Genomic DNA, 13,632 nt, shown 5'->3' with positions numbered 1-13,632 from the left:
ATTAAGTGTTACATTCATGAAAATCAATATGATTCTATAATTTTTCATGAAGCGTACGTGCACTTTTATACACCACTGTATAAAAATGTTTATTAAAATTTTTTTCCTCTAGTATAGTGTGTCCTATGTATCCTCTAAGTTTGTTTATTTCTAGCATAGGCAGCGTTAGAAAATATAATGTGAACATATATTCTGTATTTTATGTTAACAATATTTATTTTGTATAAAAAACGCAATTTTATAATACCTTTCTACAACGACAACTGAGCAACGACTGAACAAAACAAAGACTGTTTTCAATGAAATATGCATTATATCGTTTATATTGCTATGCTTTCTATGCAGCATACTACATGATCTTTAAATATAAGTAACATTACTCTCATGAGTATTTATATTAACAATTGAAATTTTTTTTAACGCTGTTGAAAAAACTGAGTTTACTTGGCTATGTTAATATCTGCTAGGTTAAATATTCATAGGAGAAACCTTTGATGCATCAATATGCAAACAAGGAATATTGAAAACCTTTTTTTTAGTCGTGTAATGATACCATAATTCATAATTAAAATATATAACATCTGACTAACAAAGTAAGACCATCATAGTACTTACGCCACATTTTTTGCGGTAATCATAACATTATAAGTCTACAGGCACACAAAAGGTAATGAAATAATAATTTCTTAGCCGTAGTGTTAACTTTTTGCACTCCAGAAGTGTTTCACTGGAAATGCTCAACATATTCTAATGAGACACAGACCACACTTTCAAAAACTAATTTGCTTAGAAATAGCACATAAATTGAGGAACAAAACTATTTTAGTTTCACAAATTCTAACTTATTTATTACATTTGTAATAAATGTTACATTCCATTTCACACAGGTGCTTGCTGTATAACAAATATGACAAGTATGGCCCATTATACTCTTAAAAAATATTAAAGTACTTTGATAACATATGCACAAAGTTTCAAATAAATACATTACGTGATAATTAAGGTGTTTGTATTAATCATATGCGGATTCTTTCTTCGTCACTTTTAGGAAAAATCGCCAGCGATACACATCAGTTTCTACAAAAAAGCCCCAATTAATAAAATGTGTTAATATTTCACATGTTGTTACATTATGCAAAGTTTAATATTAAATATCCAATTTTACAATTTTGCTGTGTCAAATCAATTGGGTAAGAGGCGCCTCTGGAGTGCAAAGTGTAAAGACCAAGAGTTAAGTAAAGAAATTAAGACTGAGTTATACAAAAAGAAATGAGAAAATGATGAGACAAGAATCAGATTGCTGGTTCATAGTTGATCATCTCAAAGATGATATCAATGGTGGTCCTAATTTTTTTATCAGGGGCTGTATGTTCATTTATGTAAGAAAATCTAAACGAGGAGAAAGTCGAACGCTAATCGTCTGCGTTTCGTTAATGCGTACCTTCTTAAACAGTTAACTGCGTTTAACAAGTATACATGTTATCTTAAAGCTTGAAATGATACTAATTCTTTCAACGATCAATTATCTATTTTTTCACAGAAACGTGTCAGTGTAATTCTTCTTTGTTTTATTTTGATCTTTCATTAAAATGTACCCTAGGTGCATTCGTCCTGCGTTTGTCGAATACGTACTTCATTTTTTATTGTATTGCGCGCAAAACGAGAGAATTTAGAACTAAGTTCCACAGTTAACAGGTTAAGAGAAAGAGTTCTCGAGTCTCGCGGTGCAATAAACAGAGCGAGAGCCACACCGAAAAGATTCTCCGACTCGTTTTGTAGCCATTGAGACGACAACATCGTATTAAAGTATTTTCGAAATCACACAGTTTTCTTCTATTTACGCTCACGGTTTTACAGTCCGTTATTCAATCGCTTAAAAGTAATTCGTCTAATAACCGACGGTTAGACTGAAATTCTGATCTGGCATTTAATTTGTAGAGTTTACCTTTTTTTATACTTGCTAATTTGTAATACAAATAACCACAAACATCTTGCATACACAATGTTTTATATCCTCTATCTCTTTGATCTTTCTGGGTGAGGAAACTCACGAGATTCTCTGCAAATCCCATGCGATATTATGTAATAGATAATCGCCCTTGTCAACGCTTTGTGCTAACAATAAGTGATACATAGTATCCCCGCTTCCTTAACTTAACACGTGGAGCAACGAAGTTATTTAAATGTCACAATACGGGTATTAAGCAGATATAAGGTAAAGCCACCAGTAATTGACCTGGTATCAGTAGTTGACCATTTTTCAGGAAAATGTAAAAAATATGGTTTTTAAAATTAATAATCTTTCGGTGAAGGCGCGATAGATACGCTGCAGCATCTACCGATCCAACACTGAAACACTTTTACCTGAATGAACTTGTTTATCGTAAAAACTAACGATTTATTTCATAGACGTTGGTTGTATGTCTCTGTACCGTAACTTTCTTGACGTTGTCGTTAACAAACGGTATATAATTAATGGCAATGAATTACCTTTTTTTGCATTTAAACATGACAATTAAAGATCAGCTAGCCATTTTCAGATTGAATTTTTCAAGTATGTATTTTTATATTATTTCTCAGGATGATATGAATAATGGAAGAATTCATTTTGTTATATAGTTGAAGAGAAATTTTCTTCATAAAATATCAGTGATAATTTATCACATTTGTTACAATTTATCATAAAAATCATACTGTCAGCTTTCTTAGTTTCTATAGAGAAACCATACAGAAAATAGAAGCTCCGCGAGTTGTATAATACGATAAGAATACATGGAACAAATAATTTCTATTGCACGAATAAAGAATTTTATTCCTCTGAGGAAAATTAAATTTTCAAGTTGAAATTTTTTATATTGATTGGATATGCAATAACATATCATAAACATGTATAAGGGTAGGGATAATCCTTTCACAATCAGATAATTGTTACTAAAAATTTAATTCTATAGCATATCCAGAATTTAATTACAAAAGAAATTCCATAATTCTTTCCAGTGTAGAAAATATAAAAATACCTACTTCTTTTCAAAAAATTGTGCGTTATTTATTTATATCAGTAATACTTCTTACATAAAAAAATACATAAATAGTTAATTTTAAATAAACTAAAGTATAATTGAATTTGTTTTAATCGTAATATATCTATTAACACGTAAAAAGAATACTAGTATGTTACTTACGATTTATTATAAAGATTAGGATTGTAAAAAAACATGGAATTTTAATTCCGTTATTTTACATAATTACCATATCCTGTTGTAAAGAATGTATAAGAGTACAAATCCATTTTGTTGAATAATCGAGCAATCACCTCTACATTTGAATTACTGGGGTGACATTAATAACTCGTTAAATAATAAACTTGCTTCAAATTAGTAGAATCTGTTAATTGTTAATCAAGAATTAACTTTTAAACGTAATTCCTTGCATATCATTTTTTGAAACAGTCTATTTTAGCGTTGCCTGCGCCAACAATAATAACTGATATTTTTATACGTATTGTAATTTGTATGCAAATAAGCACAGCATCGATATTTGGCGCAGTTAAGTATTATATGCAAATTGTTTGATAAAACAATGTGGAAAATGAAATTTGTATCCAATCTGTGCTATATCGCAATCTAACTAATGTTAATCGATTAGATTTCGTGTCCTATACATACATATTAGTTACTCCAATATAATGCTGTATCAAACGATGCTCACGAGCGCGTGTTTAATGCGAAATAGAAACCATTATAATATTACAGTCGCTGTCTTGTATATATTTCAGTGATATACGAACATACATATGTAAGGTGAGTCGCGCAAAGAGAGTTTACCGTATTTCTGAAATATTAAAAAATAATAACGTATCACTTGAAAATAATTTTACACATTGTTATAGACTTGTATATTAAGAAAATTCAATTCTGTTAATAAAATTCCACACCATTTCATACATTAGACGAGGTAGTTTTTTACCCTCTAACAGGAAGTATTAAAGTATTTATGTTTTAAATATTTTTTTAAACTACGCGTTAGTTCTTTAATGAATAAGTATTTTTCGCTTTTAATATTTTACTTCAAAGGTGATTTTAATTAAAAATTTCTCAAATTAGTTTCACATATTAGTAAGTTTCCATTGATCAATTGTTATAGTATATTATAATACCACGTATTGTAATATTTGTACTTAAACATGAATCACGATCTTATGTCAAGTAATGTAAAATATGTTGTTAAGAGTAAGGTTTTGCTCAAATACAAATAAAGTATTTATGGAGCTGTAAAACTGATTAGAAAAACTTATCCTTATAAAAATGAACTATCATGAACGAATCAACGTCTTATTGTTACAAAATTAGAAAAGAGATGTGCCAAGATCAATTACTCAGAACAAAAGATGGTTTATATTAATTGACGTATATCTCATATGTCTGTTCTAGATACTTCCAACGCTGTGATATTTTAAAATCTTTTGCTCGTCATATTACTTCGCCCGTATCGATTTTCTTATTGAAGCTTGAAGATGAAATTCAACTAATAAACTGTTGTCGGTATTTCCTAAGGCATATACACATAAGAAAGTACATATCTGTCATGTTAAATATTTTTTGAAAAAAGATAATAATTATGAAGAGTACATTAATTATACGTATTGTAAGAATAACAAATTATAAGAAGGTGTTCCAAATGGTATTTATTTTTATAAACATTCGTAAAAAATTTTTAAATAGTGTTACATAATTTTTGAAACTATTATTATTATGTCTTTGCATAAACCAGTGTATACATTATACATGTTACAATATTTATCTTTTCATTTAATTTAAATTTATAGAATTTTTGTACTTTTCAGATTTATTATCAAGAAAAGTAATAAAATTGGAAACAATAAAGTCATAAATTGAGCATCGTTCAATAATCATAGTTTCGTCTTTTGCGGAAATGCAGTAGAATCGTTTTTCAAATTCACCAAAGGTTTGATTTTCAAATTCTTGCTACCGTAACATTTCTTCATACTTTTTGCCCGTGTGATTTAATTAATCCTTTTAAGCTGTGATCAAAGAAACGATGTCATTTAGTGAAATTTTCACCCTATTACCTTTTAAGGCTGCCAATTACTTTGTTATAACAAATAAGAAGTAAAAAGAGAAAATGAAAATTGTTAGCTTATGTCTCTGATATTGACACACTAAAGTGTCGGAAACGATTCTCATACTACAATTTTAGTACATTAATTAATATTCCAATAAGAGGATATTTACATACTATCCCTATCAAATCTCAAAGTAATTTACAAAATCTTTTCATTTTAAGTAATTTACAAATTACAATAGAGACAATGGAAAAGAACATTGAACCTATAAATGCGTTGATAACTGGATGAGTTAATGTTCTGTAAAATAATCGGAACATACAGAAGTTGTTATTACGTAATTTGATCTCCATTTGTCAAACATACTGAAAGCAATCAATTTCTGTATTGTATTATGAGGTATGATAAGAATGTTAATTACATTTTCGATAATCATCACTGTTCAACGCAATCACTAACCTACAATACAAAGCAGTTTTCTAAATCAAAGTTATATTATAAGCAAATCATGATGACAGATTAATCCTTTGAGGACGAATATTTTTAAAGTAGCTTTAAAATTTGTTCCATATAAAGTTAAGTTGCGCACTGAATACTTAATAAGAAAAATTGAAAACTATGTATTACTCTGTTAAAATAATTACATTATTTATTTACAACTTTCAGTTCTAGATACGAAAACCTGATGTCGCTGATAATATTTGTCTTTGAACCCTTAATCCATCAGCATTTAGAGTAATTCACTACGAATTCCTAAATATAGACGAAAATGCCATGCTATCAATAATTTATTCAGAAGAAGCAATACATTAACAGTTGCGTGTTGGACAACCAATTTTAGTGAATTGAAAGTGTTTGATTCTTTAATACGATAAAGCCCACCCACGCGGAACACATTTAGCTGTTCTTAAACTGAACTCATTGAGCCATGAATCGTTGTTTTACCCTCTGTATTTATCAGATCTGTCGTCGGCAAACTGTTGTTTTATTAAGCATTTATTCGATCATATACTACAGAAAGTTTTTCATAGCTAAGCAGACGCGTGACGAAGTTACAAATAGTTTTGGGAGTTTTTAACTCTTTGAACTTTATGCTTTTGTATCAATATGTATAATAGAAAAACTTGTATCACGATGGAGAAAGTATACATATTATGATGTTTCGTGTTTCTAGTAAATAAACAAAGTAAATAAATAACTTTAAACTTCATGTGGGAAAATCGTAACTTGTTTTTGGGAGGGAGATTGAGAGAGAGAAAGATTGCCATTGCAATTTCTTCGCGAATAGACACTCGGAGACATTCATTTTACACGGGTCAAATTATTGGTAATATTTCATTAACTGTCACGTTTAGAACATATGAAGGTCAATACTTTTACATTCAGAATTTAATACTCTAACGATCTACGATAAAAAAGTGGGTCATTTCATTAAAAAAATCAAGGTGACCTTGAGATCTCTAAAAAAATTACATAAAACCAGACATTTTTTTGGTTCCATATGTGCCCCACTGAACCATTCAACTTTGTCCTGAGAACATTTGACGTACCTTTAAAAACAACAAAGATATTTGAGGTGGGAACGTTAGATAACTCACCTTATATATGTTATATGGACATTTGGAACGAACCGGATATTTCTAATTTCTCTTTTCTTGCTTATAAATCAAAGATTTTTAACTTTTCAAATAATTTTTTGTTGACATTGAATCTGAATGTCTATTAATGAGAAATTTATGAAAAAATATGTTGATTCTAAGTTTTAATTATTAGTTTTTAGCTGTTAAATTTGAACTGATCAGATTCGCCTTGATCTGCCCTACCTTAAATTTTATGACTTCATGAAGGGGATACGTTGCAAAGAAGTGTGTGTGTATACAAGAAGACCTAACCAAGCCCTTTAAGGGTAATTGGTATACGTTGAAAGCCGATACTAGTTTTAATAGCGCGTCAGCAGAGAAGCAGAGGAAAGCCGGTGATGAAATTCCCATAAACGGAGAATGTAGTTACAACATCCTTACTTTTTCTTGGTATTTTCATGATGAAGAAGGTCTTCTTTATGACCCTTAGATAATAGATTAAGTTAACTGTCGCAAATACCTCATTCCTCGTTTTAAAGTAGTTTGCAACACGTTGAAAGCTCCACTATGTGGAAATGTGAAAAATGTGATTCTCACTTGTATTTATCATACTTGTTGTAATTTGCGATGTGTTTTCTGTTTTATTATACTGCATGTCTTTCACTGTCTTCTCTGCGATTTAGCCAATATTCCTTATAAATGAGGTGCGTAGTACTACGAAAATAACGATCGTTCACGGTTAATTTACTCCTTCTGTCCTATGCTTTTCTTAGAAACTGTTACTTCGATTAGTCAATGCTGTTACGCGAAAATTGTATCCAGTAGAGAACGAAAGTTGATCATAGAACAAAAGAAATTTCCTAAAATTATTATATTATATAAGTAATTTTACTTCAATAAATATTGTATAATATTTATACCAATATCAAATATAAATAAATATGTAAAAGGAAAGTTCCAGTTCCGTACATTATTTTGAATTAAAAATATTTAAATTTCTTTATTTGATTTCTTACAAAGTAGTAAAACAATTAGGTATTATAAATCTCTAGATGAGTCATTTCTTCACCGATTTCAATCACCTTGTAATGTATCGTCAGTCACCATTCTAAACAATTTCGTTCTATACAAACAGTAGGTGGTCCTTTTTAACAATAATTATATTAGAAAGAAAAATTGTACTGATAAAATTGATCAGCAACTTAAAATATAATTAAAATAATTTACGACAACAGAAATTTTGAAGCAATTTTAATAGCTTTGTTATATTACAGGTATTTGCATAAAATCATTAACAAAAGAATTCAGAAGATTACTCCAACAAGGTGTCTTCTTCATCGGAAGGTCCAGTTTAAGATTTTTACTGATCTACAGTATAAATACATGTATAAAATTATTACGATTGAATTTTAAAATCGTATTCTATCTAGCAATTATGTAGCAATATTATTTACAAAATTAAAGGGAAATATAGTAAGTTCGTGTCACGGTGTGTTAATGCTTCTCGTGTTACGTTTTTGAATTACAGAGCGATACGAGTTTGAACTGATTTAGTTAAGTCAGTAGAAGGTATTCGAGAGTAATGGGCCGTGAAGTTAGACAAATTTTATATTTATTAAAATATTATTTTATATGATATAAAAATAAAGCGCACGACCTTATAGGACGACTTAATAATACTTTGTAATCCTACCACGTTTTTCTTTGCTATTTATTACTCATTAGTACTGCATAATTGATACATTAATAAATCTATCGATTTTATTATACTAATATGACAGCTGTTCTACTTATTTATTGAAGGTTGTTTTAGAACGAGAGTGAAAATTGATTTTATAAACTTACTATCACGAATACAGTGAATTTAGGTGTACTCACTGTGCTCACTTCATCCTTGATTAACTCCTTGCTTTATGATTTATTTCTTAACTATGACCGATACAACAAATTTATCAGTAATAATAATTTACTAGTAACAGAAAGAATTTTTATGTTTGATCTGCATCCATGTGAATCACTCCAAAGGTTAACGATTGATAATAGAAAAGTAATATTTAATTTATATGTAAATAAAATAGATAACACTTAGATTTCTTAAATTCAATTTAAAATTTTCATCACGAGTCTGACACGATATTGTGGGTCAAGGGGTTAACCTCCCCCATAAGCAATTAAATCCCCGCTAGCCAGCGTTGAGTTAGATTTAGACAAAGCTGTTGGATCATAATGTTAACATACTCTATCATTTACAAAAATTATAAATTTAATAAACTTCTGTTTTACATGAATGCTATTTCGTTAAAAAGATTTCCCTTACTTCATTCTGTTTCTACATAGAGTAAGATTATTTTTTATTTTCTCTTTCCAGATGAATATAACGACACAAATCGTGGCAGCCATAGAAACTGAACATACACTGGATAATACAAAATAATTTAGTAAGTAATATAGTAAATTACATAAGAATTGCAGTCTGTCATCGTGAAAAGTGACCAAACATGTACACAAAGTAATAAAACCCTTGCATCATAAATAACCTTATAATGTTTCATTTTACAAATCATTTAAAAATGACAATTTCAAGTGGAAGTTCCTTCTTCAGCCCTCGCTCTACACCATCGTGTCAGACTACTGGTGAAGATTTCAAATTGAATTTAACAAACATAAATATTATTCAATTTGTTTGAATGCAAATTACATATTATTCCTCTGTTATCTATGATTATACTTTAGAGTACACTTTGACATAGAATAAGACAGGAATTTTCTCTTGTTTTCAATTAATTATTAATAACAAACCAGTTCGCAGTTCAGAAAGAAATTTTAGGGCAAAGGGTTAAATCATAATTTTCCCCTTCACTTCAAAATTAGTTACTAAGAGGCGTTCAACGTTTTGCGAGAGGAAACCAGTGGACAATAAATTCTTCGTCATGGAAATCCGTTGGAAGTATCCTTCTTGTAAGGAAGCTTTGATACACGGATTGGGGAACGGACGAAAAAAATACACAACCAATAAGTCTGCCACCATTCGCAACGGCACGGTTCTTGGAATCGCGTCATTGGTCGTGTTACCCTTAGGCATGACAATTTCAACATTGTCGCGAGATCCCCGCTGTGTTCGAGGCACATAACTTTTCGCCCCCTTAGGGAAATAGTGACAGTACAGCACAGTAGATAAGTAATCAATACCGCACTGAATGTGTGCCATACCATGGACAATTCATCCATTTTTTATACACCAATCTGTACCATACTAATGTGCATTAATGTCTATATCATATACCAATTTAGTGTGCATTAATGTCTATATCATATACCAATTCAAAATTAATAACGTAAAAATAATAATTTTCATAATTAATATTCTTCCGTCAAATATAGCTGTAACGCCTGACTATTCAGAAATTGTGTATATTGTCACTAATAGTTTAACATTTTTTACAAACTGAACGGACATTAAGAAAATTAAGTTCAAATAATTACAAATTTTAGCAATAGCAATTCAACATTTAAAAAATATAGAAGCTAATTGTGGTGAAACCGGTTTATCCGATTTCCTTTGTTAGTTAAGTGGGCATTTATAATTGTGCCGTTAATTTTAAAAGTGAACCAGTTTTCTCAATTTCAATTGTACTAAGCTTCACCAGTTTTTATATGCAGAAATACAAATATATATGGTTCTTTATTTATATTACTTCGTTTATATAATTACAATTTTTTATTTATATCTAGCACTTTTATGTTGAATGTAAAAACATTTGAAACCTATATTTTCTTAGTGTGAATATAAATAATAAAAAAGGATAAAAATCCTAATGAAATAATGAGAGTAAAAATTACATTATTACGCACACAAGTCTTAAAAATGCACATTACATTATAATAAGTAGATTGATTTTTATACAATGTTTATTAATTAATTTGAAAAAGCAGGAGCTAGACATTCATTTCTAGTTTTATTAGCTTTACTGTTGGAATAATACCCAATATAAAAATTCTTTGTAGTTTCAGTCAGATTGTGCACCTTATTATGCTTTATTTATTCATAAATGTTACAATAAAATCATAGTAAAACTACAATCAAATTTACGGTCTAAGAATAAAAATAACAAAAAGTTCTTGTAAAAATTCCATTAAACGGCTTTATATTTGTGGGTAGTATTATAGGTATATGCAATGTAAAACACATAGGATTTATGGAACCATTACCAGAAATCACTGATTATGTATGAGTTCTAACATACAATAATTTAAAACTTGCAACGATGAAAGTTTCATAATTAACTTTAACTGCCGTTTTTCATGCAATTTCTTATAACTATATTTTCAAGAAGTACTCTACTTTGCTGTACTCCTATTTCTTGCCTCAATTTACTTTGCACACAAGTATCTAATAACACGTATCGTATAACACGGAAGAGTATTCCGCAAATATTGTATGTAGTATATTACATTTATCTAATGCTTTAGTATTCAGAATTTTTTGTAGTGTATTACATCATTCTTTTAGAAATATTAATAAATAATATTAATATGATATATCTATTATTGTTATCCATGTGAAAATATACTTAAAATATTAACAATATTAAAGGATGTATTATATTTATTTTAGGACACTTACTATGACTCTTACTATGACTAAATCTTCTATAACTGATTGTTTTTATCAAAATATCTACTATGACGCGAAGCTCTCATGAATTCCAAATATCCATATACCTAGCATTTATTTCTGCACTTGAAAGTTAATAAAAGTTTTATTTTCACCCCAAAGAATACATTTTAAATTGTTCAGTGAATAATCAATGACTACTTGAATGAAGAATTGTTCTTCAGATTTGAAATATATACAAAACTCCTTGTTTTCGTACGAATTCAACCTACATAACTGGCGATGGAATTATACGTTAAAGTGATATTTCCTGTACTGTATGGTGTACTGAATTTTATAATCTTGTTTGCAATGTATCTTTAAGACAATTCTTTAAGACAATTTCTTGAGATAATTAAAGTACACATAAAAAAATATAGACATCAAACCCCTTCAACTTAAATAATGCTTAGAACTTGTAGTCTTGAATGTCCGGACATTACTATTTTTATTGATTTTAGACCTGATTCAAATTCGCAATTCGTAAACCAACACGATATATCAATGATATTGAATGACTTTTATTTCTTGTGGCAGCACAAGTATATTTAACACGAATTAATGACAATTACACATTTAAATAGAAATTTTTTTTAAAAGTACTATTTCATTATTTTATTTAATTCGACATATGTTATTAAGTACAAAATAGTCGATCAATTACATATATAATTTATAAATGATATACGAAAATTGTATTGAACAGTTATATCTGTTAAAAATGTGTATGAAATCGGGGTGATTGTATACCTTCAGAATGATTCTTGGCAAAATGCAATGCTACATATATGTATTTATTTGTGTTTAATGTGCATTTTTAATAATTGGTATATTTATTTTTATATTCTGCTTTATGGGAATATAAATCTGTCGAAATTTTCAATCGCAGTAATAGATTCATTGAATTATTCGCAGTGAGACTATTGACTACAGAGGCCAAATTTCATGTCCGCGAATAACAGTGTTTCCTATACACTATATAGTACGCGTGGGGCCGATAATTGAACAGCTCAATGTCAGAGAGATGTCAATCAATACAGGTATATACCATATTGTTTAATTATAGCATACCTAAAGAGAAGATTATCTAAGTAATAGATCTACTTATACTTTTTCCGTGAAAAAATACAACAAATCATATAATGAATTGTTTCTATATATATTTTATTTCTACACTTCCAGAGAAAGAGATACCACACGTGTGCTATCCTTAATTTCTGGCGTTATAATTATGGCCTACGGAAAGTGCAAATGATACATAAAGACTACCGTCTACTAGTATATACACATAACTTTTATTGACTTTTCTTCAACCGATTTTTCTTAGTAAAAATAGAAATAACCAAATAAATACAGACAAAATGATAGCACGTCTGATAAATATTCCGTATTATATAAATTTAAAATTAACAAATATGAGAATGATATAACTGTACCTGTGTTTAACAATATGTGGAACCTTCGTGGTTCACAATTACTTCTATCATACTTTTTAGTAGGATTTATACAATACTTTAATTGAAGATTGTGATAAATTTTTCCATTCCTCTTTAATACAGATTTTTAAATCATTAAATTTTCAAATTATCTACCTTCTGCGTAGATAGCTTTTGATAATAATCCCCAACAGTTCTCAATTACATTGAGGTCCGGGGAGACATTTAGATATCTTTGTCTTATATAAAAGAAAAGAAACTACTTTATAATAAATAAATTGCTTACGACCTTTAAGAATCAAAACATGAAGTGACCGAAACTTCGGTATTTCTTCATGACATTTCGATATCAATTAGTAATACGTAATACTGGTATAACAATATGAAAAGTAATAAGAAAATATAATTCTGAAGACGCCGATGGAATCATTCGATCACTGACGGAATTCTATTACTGTAAGAAGGAGTACTTATGTAAATCATATTGAAGAAAATGAAATTGAACGTCATATAATCCGGTAGGATTTTAACTTTAACTATTATCATTTTTATTGCAAGCTTGACTATCTAGTGCGAGTTATATATTCTCTAAAAATTGTTTTAAGTTTTCCTTGTTCCTTATATGCTAATGAAACTATTATTAGTTTAACAGATGCAGGCTCTGTTACATTTAAATACTCTCATTACCCAAAAATATATTTGTTTAGACACAGTCTATAAGAAATGGTTAATTTATTATATTATGCTTCAGATAAACGAAATTAATAACAAAACTACTATTAATTAATACATTTATTACCAATGTGACATATTTATGATAACCAATGTATATCATTTGACGTAAATAAAATCGAACTATTTTGACGTACTTTTTATCTA

At 28.9% G+C, this 13,632-nt stretch overlaps 1 protein-coding gene across 18 annotated transcripts in view; it reads left to right on the top strand.

Moving 5' to 3' along the window:
• LOC116435176 (uncharacterized) overlaps positions 1–13,632 on the top strand; it is a 384,264-nt gene that overhangs the window by 75,427 nt on the left and 295,205 nt on the right. For 15 of the 18 annotated variants that reach the window (XR_004236703.2, XM_031994464.2, XM_031994459.2 and 12 more), the window contains one exon: positions 9,032–9,101. The exons of the other annotated variants lie outside the window; for them this stretch is intronic. The gene's annotated coding sequence lies outside the window, so the exon portion shown is untranslated. The remainder of the gene's footprint in view (positions 1–9,031; positions 9,102–13,632) is intronic. 18 annotated transcript variants of the gene reach the window in all.

Source organism: Nomia melanderi, chromosome 11 (genome assembly GCF_051020985.1).
Source record: "Nomia melanderi isolate GNS246 chromosome 11, iyNomMela1, whole genome shotgun sequence".
Classification (NCBI taxonomy): Eukaryota; Metazoa; Arthropoda; class Insecta; order Hymenoptera; family Halictidae; genus Nomia; species Nomia melanderi.
The sequence above is the reverse complement of the archived record's forward strand: the minus strand, read 5'-3'. Positions and strand labels throughout refer to the sequence as shown.